Below are 15,041 nucleotides of genomic sequence, written 5' to 3'. Positions count from 1 at the left end.
AAAATCCAGAGTAGCAGTCCATACAAAAACAGGCACAAAAACAGGGAACAAGAAACAACACAGACCGGGAAATGTGAACTGAAAACTCCATGACTAGAACAGAAACCAACAGGGTATAAATAGACAGACACTGATAACATAATACAAGACAGCTGTGAGTAATGAAGTGATCATGAGATAATGAGTCCGGCAGTGCGTTATGGGTAATGAAGTCCACGGGGTGAAAACAAGAGTCCAGGATGGAGTGCCCTCTAGTGGCTGATAGGGCACTCACACTAATGATCATGACACTGTGGCTGACGGAAGCAGCCCTTATCAAAAGTGCGGGGGTCGATTTCTGTCTTTTCAAAACTGTGGGGGTCCTGACCCCCCCTGTCCCCTGTGCCAACGGCGCGCCTGTGCAGTACTGAAATCAATTTGCAATCTTCGGCATATAATAAAAGTGCAGATGTTTGCATAAAATTGATGAGGAACTAGGGTTGAACATTTTTTAGGGTGGAACTTTTAGTACAATTGTTTCACATTTCTCAACTAAATTTCTTCCTGAATTGCTGAAATAAGCCATATGTGCAATTTTCACATCCTCTTCAACAGACCCCCAAAACTGCATATTTACATAACTAAAATTTTCATCTTAGTGTTTGCGTGGTGGTTTAAAGTACATCTTTGGTCTTTCAGCCCATTCGGTCAACGTGTTCGTCTATCTGCTACTCCTCACAGTCATCGTAGGTTTTTTTCTTTGTCTTGAATTAGCCCACAGGTTTCTACAATTCTAATATCTCATATTTAAAATATTAAGAAATTATGATAGAAGTTGTGTATGTATGACATAGTAATAATCTGATTCATGTTTGTGCAAAATAAACAGCTCTATCTTGACTTTCCCCGCTCTACGGTTTGTGGAAAACATAATACAGGTCCAGACCTGTAAGGAGAATCGGGATAAATTTGAGGAAAAGGTAAGGTATCAGTTAAGCTTCTTTATCACAGCTGCAACTAAATGGAGACTGCAATGACTTTAGATGTTGTTCATTTAAATTGAGAAGGATCTTGCATTAAGTCACTGTCAATTAACTACTTCCAGTTGAGGAACACAGATGCAGAACTGCCGTTGATGGGAGCCACTCTTCAGAACATCACGGCCTGTCTGAAAGTATTTAATTACCTTCACACAAGTGGACTGTACAACGCCCTCCACCTGCAACAGCTGAACCAGGAACTCACAGAAATCCATCAAATTGTCAATGAAACACACATGCAGAACCCCAACAAAGAGACCAGAACCATACCAAATGATTTCCGAAGTAAATACATCACTATTTGTGAGGTCCAAAAAAGGTTCTAACAAACTAAGAAAATGCTTAAACTGTGTTACTAAAATTACAGGCACGTGTCATGAGCGCATCATGACCAGAATAAGTTCATCAAGTGTCACCAAGCTCAATTATATCAGCAAGTCCTATATTTCTGGTGCTTGGGGTCGTGATGCCCTTCTAACCAACAAGGAATGTTATTGGGAACACTGTCTGGTAAGTGGACACAAGCATGGCAACACAATCAGGGTGTAACTTCAGCTGGTCGTGTTAATTTCCCAAAGCAGGTATATGATGATCAGACACTTTTACTCCTGGCAACCAAGAGAGCAACTCTCAAAAAATGAAATTCATAAATAACTGTATATAAGACAGAGGTACAAATAAACATGCAATTCCCAAAAATGTGAGAATTGACATCAAACAATTAACATTTGTCTTTTTCAAGTCTGCAATATAAGGTACAAAGCTTATAATGAAACCAATGCAACTTATAAAAGTTTGTTTTTGTGAATTGTGGGGACATTTCATATCGTAATGGTTTTTATACTGTCCAAGCTGTATTTTCTATCGCCCTACACCAACCCTATACCTAAACCTAACCATCACAGGAAACTGTGCACATTTTCACTTTTTCAAAAAAAAAAAAAAAAAAAAAAAAAAAAAAAAAACCTCACTCTGTTTGATTTATAAGCCTTTTGAAAAATGGGGACATGAGGTAATGTCCTCATAAGTCACCCTCTCCTTGTAATATCTATGTCATACCCATGTCATTATACACATTTGTGTCACAAACACACACACACACAAATAACTGGCAAACACAACATGAGACGGACACAGTGCTTATGTTTGGAAAGTCTAGTTTCTTACTGAACACTGTGCAGAATAAAATTTAAACTACCTGCTATTCTTTAAAACATTTATATGAGGCATTATTCCATGATCAATCATTCAAGAGACTGTGTTTAACTGTACTTTTGGCACTTAGATTAAATAATTCTAAGAATAGATGTTCAAAATTACAGCTGTAATAAACTGTGTTTCATTAGTAACTTGTATTTCTCTCTATTTCTCTGTATGTGTGTTGAACTGCAGACTTGTTACTCCAGCTGGTTTCTCTCCAGAAGGCGTCAGGCTGCTGGGAGCTGGACGCCACGCTGGCTGATGTGTTTGGAAAGACGGAGGATGAGCTGACCAATCAGAAACCAGCACAGGTGAGAGATGTGATGAAATAATAAGACAGCGCTGATTGTGTCCAGTGTCTAGTAACAAATGCAGTGGATAATGGTTTGTACACAGGTGGATGGGTCAGTATGGGCCACTCTCCTGGCTCTGATCTGGTTATACGGCTGTAAAATAGAGCAGCAGGTCGAGTGGCAGTTTGTGGCCATGAAGGCAGCGTCATGGATCGGCTCTCAGAAAGGTGGGATCTCCATTCCAGAACACATTCATTCAGATATCTTCAGTTCTTTGACACACACTGATGATTTGAGTGTGTGTGTGTTTCAGTGGGCGATCTGTCTCAGTGTGTGTGTGTGGGTAATGTCCTGCTCGGATGTCAGGTGACCAAAGAGACTCTGGGAATCTGAAGACGTCTGCAGGGTTGCCAACTCTCACGCATCTGGCGTGACACTCACGCTTTCAGCATCAATCTCACGCTCTCACGCACACGCAAGAAATGTCACGCCAAAATCCATTTTTCTCCCCTCTCAATCCGTTACTTTCTGTTGATGACTAGACCACAGCGTATTAATGACAGGAGAGGAGTTTAAGGCCCACATCTGTTACATCTCCCTACAACGTTCTCACTGCAGTATTCTCTGATCGTTGATTGGCTGAAAACCTTGCACCTGATACGTCAGTTGCGTGTGAGAAGTACAGAGAGAGTTCGGAGTCGGCACGTGTGAAAGTTTGGAAGACAATCAAGGTAAAGCCAAGTTCAGACTGCACGATTTTCAAAGTAGTCGGGTCACTGTTCTTTTCACACTGCATGACTATCTTGGCCAGCATTCAGTCGCTGCTGTGTTCACACTGCACGATGGATCGGCGACAGAAGGTTTCACACTGCATGACTTTACAATAGGAAGAATCGCCGACAACTCTGTCTGGCACGCAAATTACGTTTCACAACCAAACACACGCGAGATGTGACAAGGAAACAACACGATATCACGCGTTCAAGACCGGAGTTCTCACCTGAGACTGGCCCTGCGTTTCAATCAGCTCCCTAGCTCCCTAGGTAGTGAATCAGTAGGTAATGAAAGTGAATGTGGCTGATACCCTGATCAGTGCCCTGACTACTGAACTAGGGAGCTGATTGAGACACACGGTGGGATTATTATTAAAAATAGTAGTCCGCAAGAAGCTTGAAATACGAATTGCCTGTGCGCTGATTTGCAGCGAAAACAACATAAATAAAAGAAGAATATGGAGAAGGAAATGTTTGGGGAGACTGTGGATTATGTGTTCTGCAACGACAGTTGGAACTAAATACATAACTTTTCAATGTGCTGCTGTTGCGGATGGTCAAGCAAATGTTTGTGCTTTGTTTTTGTTTGATATAATTGTAATGTTTATGTGTACAAAGCCATGCTTGCTGATATTGTGGTCTATAACTCCTCCCCGAACTCTCCGCTGCTCTGTATCTTGCTCTCTCATTGGCCGTCGGTCATCGCCGATGTAGTTTCAGTCAAAACACTTTTCACACTGCAGGATTTTGAATCGCCGACAGGTCCAGATATTTAGCATGCCAAATATCTCACGGGCGTCGGCGACTCGTCGGCGATTCTCTCATATTGCGTCTTTGCTCATTCACACTGCGTGATTGTCACTCGCGTGAACGAGCACCGATTTGCCTGTGATTTCGGGCATTTGTCGGCGATTTCTCAAAACTTGTCGGCGAGCCAAAATCGGGGCTAAACTCGTGCAGTCTGAACTCGGCTTAAGCAAATAATAAAATGGTGAGCCTTGTCACTACAGACGTAGCCTAATCAGTCTGTGTGCCGAGACTAATGCCGAGTTCAGACTGCACGATTTTCAAAGTAGTCGGGTCACTGTTCTTTTCACACTGCATGACTATCTTGGCCAGCATTCAGTCGCTGCTGTGTTCAAACTGCACGATGGATCGGCGACAGAGGGTTTCACACTGCATGACTTTACAATAGGAAGAATCGCCGACAACTCTGTCTGGCACGCAAACTACGTTTCACAACCAAACACACGCGAGATGTGACAAGGAAACAACGCGATATCACGCGTGCAGGACCGGAGTTATTATTATTATTATTAAAAACGGTAGCCCGCAAGAAGCTTGCAATACGAGTTGCCTGTGCGCTGATTTGCAGCGAGAAAAAGAAAAGAAGAATATGGAGGAGGAAATGGGTGGGAAGACTGTGGATTGTGTGTTCTGCAACGAGAGCTGGAGGTAAATACATAACTTTTCAATGTGCTGCTGTTGCGGATGGTCAAGCAAATGTTTGTGTTTTGTTTCCGTTTGATAGAATTGTAATGTTTATGTGAATGAAGCCATGCTTGCTGATGTTGTGGTCTATAACTCCTCCCCGAACTCCCCGCTGCTCTGTATCTTGCTCTCTCATTGGCTGTTGGTCATCGCCGATGTAGTTTTCAGTCAGAACACTTTTCACACAGCAGGATTTTGAATCGCCGACAGGTCCAGATATTTAGCATGCCAAATATCTAACGGGCGTCGGCGACTCGTCGGCGATTCTCCCAGATCGCGTCTTTGCTCATTCACACTGGGTGATTGTCACTCACGTGAACGAGCACCGATTTGCCTGAGATTTCGGGCATTTGTCGGCGATTTCTCAAAACCTGTCGGCGAGCCAAAATCGGGGCTAAAATCGTGCAGTCTGAACTCGGCTTAAGTAACCGAGTACGTTATATACGTTTTGTTATATAACAACCGATATGACAACTTTAGCACATTTATCAGCTATACATTCATTCAGTGTTTTCCATTAATGACCCTCTGCTGCCGCCACCGTTTCATAATGCACTGAAAATTTAAAACATACTACGTTTGCCAACGAACTAAAATCGAAACTGTGATATGGCTTTGTGCCTTTATAAAACAGCAAAAGACAGTGATTAAGTATATATACAGTCTGTCTGTGCTGCGTGTTTTAAAGAGAAGTGAGCGCATTTGCACACGCGATCAGCTGGTGATCTGGTGATCAAAATAAAAGCTCAAGGATATATCTTTTAAAAAGAAATGAGTACAAAAGTATTGTAAAAAAAAATGTTTGAACCCTTTTTAATGTCCAGGTACAAGTCAATGCTGTTTCTTTGTTCAATTTGCACACTGTACATGGGTTGAAGCTCTTAATTTTGAGTTTCCAGAGATGCATTTAACCTTAAAATGTACAAAATTTTCTTACGGGGGGGCATGCCCCCGGACCCCCCTAGAGGAGGTACATCCAACAAAGTTTTACAAATGACAGTGTCAAATAATGTACATTTTCTGAACAAGAATACGACAACAAAAGCTCCTTTCATGTCAGTAAAGCTATTAATAGAAAATTGAAATGTCTTTGGACAAATATAGATTTGGGCTAAGCACCGAATGTTTACAATGTCTGGCTCCGCCCTTGTCAGGTAACAAAACTGACAAAAAATAAATTAAATTAATTCACCCCAATGATACTAAGTAAACATGGACTGACATTGATTTTTAAAATTAGGGTTACCAAACATTTTCTCCGCGCACATGCGCAAACTGCAATTTTTATAAAGTCTCACTCCAGCCAAAGTCCCAAAGTTGGCAACCCTGCGTCTGTGTTTCTACATTCTGTGCTTTAATACAAACATGTTAAGAACTCGACAGCATGTGTTCATCAGTGTAATAGCTTTAAATGCTTATAAGATTTATAGCATGAAATTTGGACAAAATGCAGCAAAATCCACCAAAATGCTTTAAAAATGATCCATAATAGAGATAACACTAACTGCACTTTATGCATTTGTAATAATCATCTTTGTTTTAAACATCCAGTTATTAATCATTGTACATTTATATCTGTGACTTTACTCCTGTACTTACCTGCTTTGTCCACTAAATTAAACATTATATATAGATAAAATAAATTAAGCCTAATAGTAGATTAGGCTTAACATTAGTCCACAGGAAGTGGCGAAGTCACGCGGTCTTGTTGTGACGGACACATCATTAAGCTGGTCTATGTGGTAAATACAGTCCATCGGGCAGGACATCCAAACATCGACCTCAAATATGGCTTGTCATCTGAAACATGTAAGTAGTAGCGACTTTACATGGCCGCTCGCTTTAACGTTAAACTAGTAAACTGTGTGTTATTCAAGTGTTTGTGTGAAGAGTGAATAGAAGCGCGCTAACTGCACGAGAGCTGAAATGGAGGCACCGGTGCGATCACTCTCACTGAAAATACTCCGTAATTTTTGGTCATGATACAGGTACGAGTAATACATACGTTTCTTACATCTTTTGAAACTGTGAAAAGTTGTGAAAACAACAACAAAACGTTGTGTTTTTGTAATTTATGAAAGCAAAATTTCTGCCATTTCTCTGTGAACTTGAGCGCGCCAAAAAAGAACGAAACTCTAAACTTTCCTCACAGACATGAAACTAATAGAAAGCGAAATGTCTACTTTTAATTGAATCAATTCAAATGAAAAACAACAAATATTCTCAGGTTATGTAATCCATATGAAACGAGAATATAGTCTACTACTGTGTGAGGAGTCATCATGGACGATTTCTTCTCTGTGGTCGAAAATACGGAAAACACTAGTCAATTAATTATTAGTCAAGGGCAGCCCTAATATTAATTATATAAAAGTTTTTTATTTTATTTTTCCTCTAATTCTGTCCTCAGATTAAAGGATTCTGCATTGTGTCTGGCCATTCATGTCCTAACCAGTGTGTAACCTGACTATAATGTCACAGGTGTCATGTGACAATGTTATGCGTGTTAGTTGAATAATGTGCTTTTTTTTTTTTTTCAAAATAAAAATAAAAAATAAAGCAATTTTTACTTCGCCTTCATAATATTGTTGCTGTTCAAATTCACATAATTTGAGATATGCGTTGGAAGTTATGACATTGTGGTTGATTAAGGCTTTCAGAAAGAAAGAAAAAAGAATTCCAGAATTTTTCGTTTGATTCATTTATATAATTTTTCAGATTCTGTTAAAAATAAATTTAACTATTGAAAGTGTATATTTAAAGGATTAGTTCACTTTTAAATAAACTTTTGCTGATAATTTACTTACCCCTATGTCATCCAAGATGTTCATGTCTTTCTTCAGTCAAAAAGAAATTAAGGTTTTTGATGAAAACATTCCAGGATTTTCTCCATATAGTGGACTTAAATGGGCACCAAACAGTTCAACGTCCAAATTACAGTTTCAGTGCAGCTTCAAAGGGCTTTAAACGATACCAGATGATACCCGACGATGAATAAGGGACTTATCTAGCGAAACGATCAGTCATTTAAAAAAAAAAAAAAAGTTTAAGTTTTATAAGCACAAATGCTCGCCCTTGCTTTGTTCTGCAATGCGTGTTCGTGACGTCACGTAATACGCAAATACGTTGAAAAGGTCACGCTTGATGTAGGCCAGTGGTTCTCAACCTTTTTTGGGCCAACGCCCCCCTGTCCATTATCCAGGTCCTTTACCGCCCCCCAAACACCATTAGCCTACATCATGAATCCATTTTCCAAACCGTGTTTTTGTCTTATCCTGAATCACTATGACACACCTATAATAAGAGTTTATATTTTATATTTTTATTGGGACTATTAGACTGGTTCGAGTCAGCACCGCTGCAGAGTACAGTACAAGACGCCTGCAATTTTGATTATTTACCGCTAGAGCTCCAAAAGTTACGGACTGCAGCTTTCATAATTAAAAAGCATGTCACTGAAAGCCAAATAACAGATTTGATTTGACTGAACAGTGGCAGGCAGCCGGGACAAGCTGGAACCGGAACCTCCGAAATCTGATCCGGCACCTCATTTGGGGCATCCCCCTCTCATATAACACCAAAAGTGGTCCATGCCAGGTTTTGTGTTTTCCAACACATAAGCAACATATAAAGAAGTGGCTGTCAAACTTTTTTTTTAAAGAACGACCTTTTTTTTTTTTTTCAAGTCAAGCATAAGAATACTAAAATGTATAATATACATATAGGCCTACAGAACAAGAATAAAAACTTGTAAGTAGCTATAAACAAGCCCAAACGAATTAATTTGAAGCGAAACTGAAAGTAAAAACCGGTGTTCTCAAGCAGCCTCTCGTTCATATTAGCAATGTATTTGGATGCTGAACTTTTATTTATTGTGTCAAATAGGATTTGTACTTCACTCCCGTTTCAATATCAACGAAAAAAATCATCCTCTTCAAATGAGCAAAAATGTGTTTGGCAGGACCAGTTTCAGCGGTGGTCACGCTGAACGGCACAGATAGGATACTACGGAGTATGTATGAGCAGTGTCATTTTTTATATGTTTGGCTGACGGTATTTTATTTTGATAATGAACAGGCTGCGATGTCAAGTTTGCAATGAATGTGTTGAGTGCGCACGCGAGGCGCCGGCGCGATCACTTCAACTGGTTTCCTAGAAACAACTTAAATAGCCTACTCCGTAATTTACAGATATGAGTAAGACATTATTCGATACTGCGAAGTTTACTTTTATACACTCACACTAAAAACAGAACATGCTTTTGCAAAATAAAGAATACAGGATGCGCTTTTTGACATCTCGGTTTCCTTTCCTTGAACTTGTTTGTGGAGCGCCGCGCCTCACAAAAATGAATCAAACTCAGCAGTATATAGGCTACTATTGGGCACATTTTTTTCTTTCGCTTTGTTAATCAATTGAGTCAAATATAAAGAATAGGCTACATATAAATTATATAATTACATGAATTATAGACATATAAACTTCGATGACGATGTTTTCTGAAACAAGCGTGCAAGTCGCTTTGCATTATGAAGAGAACTTGTGACGAGCTATTTGTTTGTTGTTGGATATCGTTTTATTGAAATGCTGTGAGGAGACACAGAAGAACTGATGAAATAGGCTACTGGTTAAACATGCCAATACACTGGCAGTTTCCACATGAACGCGCTCGCGCACAAAATAACTACGAGTTTAAACATCTGATTTCTATGTTGAGGGCTGTTTGTCAGACTTTGTTGGGCCTAATACATAATGCCATGGTGTTTTACGCACAAATGGTCACTACACACCATGAGTATGCCAATGGTTTCCATCACCTTAACGCGCATTTGAACTAACGCAAAACTCAAGATAATCTGCGTCTGCCTATTGAATTTCTTTGATAATTCTGGACAGTAAAAACGACCATAAGCTGCTATACGGTCATTTCAGCGCTAATGTGTGCACTTAGGATTTATTACGCATTTAGGTGAGTTTTGCAAGAAGCTGCTTACATTAATCTTACTTTGGAAAAAAATAAATAAATGCAATCATGATTTTTCATAACAAATTATGTTATAATTATAGGCTTAAATACCTTGGTATCAGCTTAATGTTATCATCCATGGTATAATTAATTCAATTCAAATGTATTTGGTTTGTCATGATTAATTTGTGTCCATAATAAGTAAAAAAAAAAAAATCTTCTAATAAGAATAAATACTATGAACAATTATTAATGTATTATTAATTATTTTTAACTAGCCTATCTTGAAATTATCCAAGCAGCGTTTTGCGCTCAGATGTGACGGCGAAATAACCTAAATGTGATTACAGAATATATTTAAATTAATTATCCATCAAATTGTCATTTTCTCCTTACAGTGTTGAGAGTTAACAATAATGCCCAGTAAATTGCTTTGTGAACAAAGAAAACTTTTTGGCATTAGGCATTAAAAATGTAAAAGTTTTACCTTACGAATAGAATTTAGTTTCATTCATTTTAAAATTCGTCACCGGAGTGAATGGGAACATGATTTATTGAAAATATTAGAAAATACAAGTGGTTCTTAAGTCAGTACTTTTTTAATGGCTTGTCAACTTTCCATTCCTCGTTGCGTGGTTCTAGTCAGCGCTGGATTCAAGCCACCACCGGATTGTTGTCAGCGCGAAACACATATTTGTGCACTTGAATTCATGTCAGCGCTTGAGCGCTGCTATGACTGGAAAAATAATCGTTGCAAAAGAAACGATAGCTTAACCTAGCTTACATGTTGCGTGAAACTGGCAGATTTTAGAATGTTGTAGGCAATTCTTTTTCAAGTAATTACAGGTTTAATCTTGTCTTGCCTGGATCTTTAGTGTAAACTCGTGAACGCCCCCCAAGAACACCCGAACGCCCCCTTTTAAAAATCTTGCTTCCAACGCCCCCCGTTGTTCTCTGAACGCCCCCGTTGAGAAACACTAATGTAGGCGGAAGTACCGAGTCAGTAGTTAAGCAGTCATTAGCTGTGTGTCATTTCATTTAATTTCGAAGGCTGCATCCTCAAGAGGATGAATCCTGTGAAGCATGCGGTATATGGAGTGTCCTTAGCCAGAATTAAACGAGACGTCCTTCATAGGACACACAGGCAGGAAAGGAAACAGGAAGTATATCGTTGCTATGCCAACACGTTCACGGCAGCCTCATTGCGCTCTCAGCAAATGAATGAAAATGATTAATACATTTGTATGTAGTTTGAAAAGAAAATGTATTTGTTTTATTTTGGTTAATGCTTGAGGAACTGGCTTATGTACAACATATATCTGTTACAGAGACAAAAGAGGAGGATATTAGGAAGAACAAAGTTTAAAACAAAAACAAGCATGAAACTACTTACATTTAAACACATCTTCGCTTGTATGTACATTTGCCGACGCCGCCATTTATTTTTTTTCAAATAAATGACTTGTTAACAGCGATGCAAAGAATTGAGGGCTATCTGCAGCAGCGAAGGATACACCTCATGTATCCTCCAAATTCCTGTGAAAGAAGGACGCATTCCAAGGTATGCAACCTTCGAAATGAGACACAGCTGGTGAGTCCCTGTTTCCATCGTGCTGCATTACCGGACAAAAGGGATTTCCACTGTTACTGAGAAACAGCGTTTTAGAGGTGTTTTTGTTCTGATGGAGAAGGGTATGACAGTCTGATGGCACTGACAACACAGGATGGAAGAACCATTAGTTGTTTTACCTTTTTTTGGTAAATGGCATTTGACTTAGTATTTGCACATTCACCATGTAAACACTGACTTGGTACTTACACAATTACGTTGAAAAGGTCACACTTTGACGTAGGCGCATTACGTGACGTCACGAACGCGCATCGCAGAACAGAGCAAGACGAGCATTTGTGCTTATAAAACTTAAACTTTCTTATTTACTTTTTTTAAATGACCGATCGTTTCGCTAGATAAGACCCTTATTCATCGTCTGGTATCGTTTAAAGCCCTTTGAAGCTGCACTGAAACTGTCATTTGGACCTTGAACCATTTGGTGCCCATTGAAGTCCACTATATGGAGAAAAATCCTGGAATTTTTTCATCAAAAACCTTCATTTCTTTTCGACTGAAGAAAGAAGGACATGGACATCTTGGATGACTTGGGAGTGAGTAAATTATTATAAAAGTATATTTAAAAGTGAACTAATCCTTTAAGAGACTTTTTTCATTCTAAAAGTCAGATCAAAAGTGGCCACAGTTGCAGAAACACCCAAATTTGTTGTTCAGGATGTTCGGAGCTCTTCTGAATGATCCCCTCCATATCCAGCTCCACTGAATGAACCAATGCCCTGTCAGAACAACAGCAGGACCAACACCATTCATCAAACACATTTTACTTTCACCATTTGTTATTTTTTCATTTTAACTAGTGGTTAAATTTAGGGTTAAGGCTTCTTTACATGCAGGCTGATATCTGACAGTGAACTGATTAATGCTGCTTTGTTCAAAATGGTGGAACAATTCTAGTCTATTTTTTTAGCTTCATTTGCCAAACTTGTCGTTTCTTACATTTGTCTGAAGTAGTGCAGTGGAGAAGATGTTGGTATGATTTGAGCTGCCTATCTAGACATCATTTAGTCATCTTCACACTCCACAATATGGTTCACGTTCCCACTATCAGAAGCAAAATTATGCTGCCTTGAAAGATTTCTCATTTTAAGCAAATTCTGAGGCAGTGAACATGTATCCTTCTCAAGTAATTTAATCTCAGAATACATTATAATGCTATGTTGATTATAATTATAACTATATCTGTCTGATTACAGATGAAAAACTATTTTACTCTATTCTTGTGCTCAGTGTATTTTTGTGCTTTATTGGAGGAAGTCAATAACTTCAGACAATTTTGAATTCATATAAGCTGAGTCACGTATGCACTTATGATCTCTTGAGGACGATTTTGATGTTTAGGACGCTGCATTAGAAGCTTCAAATCATAAACAATACAGAAATAGCAGCTAAAACACTTTAGCTTTCAAAAGAAGCAAGCTGCATTTGCCAACAGTAGACAGCAAAGCTTCTGTGTGTCTGTGTACATGTTCATAAATCTGGGATTAATACAGAATTATACAGAAAGTTTAATTGACAAATCTATGACAAAATAATCAAAAAACATTCTGCACTATTTCAATGTTAATTACATATCAATATATTTGTTACAGCTCTGCTAATGTGAATTACTCAAGGTAAAAACAACTGCATATAATTTTTAGTTTTAGTAATGTTTATCATTAAATATTGTCAAAACTATAAATATCAACATTTAAAGACACAAAATCTCTTTCATCAATTTTATATAATTCAAGTTTTCTCAGTGTCTTCATGTTTATCATGCTTCTTTACTCTTCTTGGGAAAAGTTTTGAGATCTTGGGTAAAGCAAGTGTTCGTCTGGTTCCTGAATGTTCCACAGACTCCGGGATGGACCGTAAAGACCCGAATCCTGAGCTGTGAGATGAGACTTTTGAGCGTGATGAACTAAAAACTGAACCGCTGTCTGCTGATGATCGTGATCTGAATGAACCGTAAGCAGAACTTCCCACAGATCTTGTGTCCGACCGCTCATCTCCACTCACTGGAGGAACAAAACAAATCAGAAAACATTTCTTAAAACTCTTATAGACCAAAAATCTGACATTTAAAACTGTTTCTAAAAATAATGTAGCTTATTGGTAATCATTATCTGCTGCTCTTTAAAACATTATACAAATACTTTTTTTGTCCCGGTTTTAGAAACATATTTATTACAAGCCTGATCACTATTTATTGCAAGTATATAAAGTTGATCATAAATATGTATAGAGTCTGAAACTGTCAAAAGGTCTGAAGAACAAATTATTAGTAAAAACAGCTGCTTAACCTTCAGAAAATGTTGATCATTATCCTAAGGAAGTTACACTAAATATTATGTTCTTTTTTTTAATTTATTTTATTTTATTTCATATCAGGTTTGCATTTATTGTCATCAGTTAAAGTATCAACATTGCTATTTGTGTAAAGATTGATGGAAAATGGAAAGATGTAGAAAGGATCCAAATTTTATTATGATGAAAAAGATGTGGTGACATTTACGACAATATAAATTAAATATTATACATTTCACAACAAAGCAGATGGGATTCATGGAAATCACGGGCTCTAATGCTTTAAAGTGTCACAGGGAGACAAAAGTTACTGAAAGTGCCAAATAAAACAGAAGACACTCACTGTTTGGTGGTGGCCATTCAATGCTGTTACGTCGTTTTATGGCCCCTGATTCATAACTTGTGTGAGATGAATCTCTGGAACGTGATGAACTGAAAACTGTTTCTGCTCCTGATCGTGATCTGAATGAACCGTAAGCTGAACTTCCCAGAGACCATGAATCAGATCCATCATCTCCACTCACTATAATAATGAAAGCAGAGAGCAGATCAGAAGAACATTTACATTAATGTGTTCGACAGACACTTTTATCCAAAGAAACTGACATGACATTGAAGAAATATATTCATCAGTTCATGTGATTGTAATTCATTCAGATGGTCAACATTGTCAACTCGAAATGGGTCAATGGAGGATTCACTTCACTGCAGCTCTTCACAAAAACAGGACATTAGATGATTACAATATTCAAGTTGTCTATTTTGACCCTGCAGCTGTTTCCTGGGACCTGTACCATGATGGTAGTTGAACAAACTCAGGGTTATAGGATTAGTTTTGCGTTGACAAAACCAAACCACTTCAATCCAACTTTGTTAGTACCATGATGCTGATCATCAACTTTCTCTGTCAACTCAGGCTTTGATCCTGAGTTTGTGGAGCGCGTGCACATGAATCCGTGACATCAGTGCACTGTTAGACCTTGCTGTAGAAAAACAGACAAATTCAGACAGTAGCAAACCATTTTCCATTAAAACAGTAATATACTGTAGAAAACACTGCATTCTGGGTAATATTTGTCATCTTTGAGAAAATAGCCTACAGGAATATACTGTGAGTTAACATTGCTCAAAGTCTGTGTTCTAAATCACACCCTATACCCTCATTCACTATTCCCTACATTAGTTTTTTTCATACATGTACAGAAGTTCTTGTTGAGAATTAACAGATATGGATGTTGATGTTTTATTGAAAACAAATTTATTGAAGTTTGCAGTAACCATCCTGGTGAAAAGTGTCTGCTTTAGTTGGGCTCTTGACTCTTTAACATTAGTTTTCTCTGGTTGCTGTAAACGAGTGTTTATAAAACACATTTGTTATGG

General features: G+C 38.3%; 1 protein-coding gene and 2 long non-coding RNA genes across 3 annotated transcripts in view; 2 read left to right on the top strand and 1 right to left on the bottom strand.

Moving 5' to 3' along the window:
• LOC125246552 overlaps window positions 1-15,041 on the bottom strand; it is a 55,407-nt gene that overhangs the window by 22,074 nt on the left and 18,292 nt on the right.
• On the top strand, window positions 749-1,833 carry LOC125246691. Its single transcript, XR_007179945.1, has 3 exons — window positions 749-959; window positions 1,085-1,304; window positions 1,387-1,833. It is a non-coding gene; the product is annotated as an uncharacterized LOC125246691 (long non-coding RNA).
• On the top strand, window positions 2,371-3,263 carry LOC125246664. The gene is made up of 3 exons (XR_007179909.1): window positions 2,371-2,530; window positions 2,616-2,739; window positions 2,826-3,263. It is a non-coding gene; the product is annotated as an uncharacterized LOC125246664 (long non-coding RNA).

Source organism: Megalobrama amblycephala, linkage group LG15 (assembly GCF_018812025.1).
Source record: "Megalobrama amblycephala isolate DHTTF-2021 linkage group LG15, ASM1881202v1, whole genome shotgun sequence".
NCBI classification, from domain to species: Eukaryota; Metazoa; Chordata; class Actinopteri; order Cypriniformes; family Xenocyprididae; genus Megalobrama; species Megalobrama amblycephala.
Note: the sequence above shows the minus strand (reverse complement) of the source record. Positions and strands in the feature narration are given on the sequence as shown.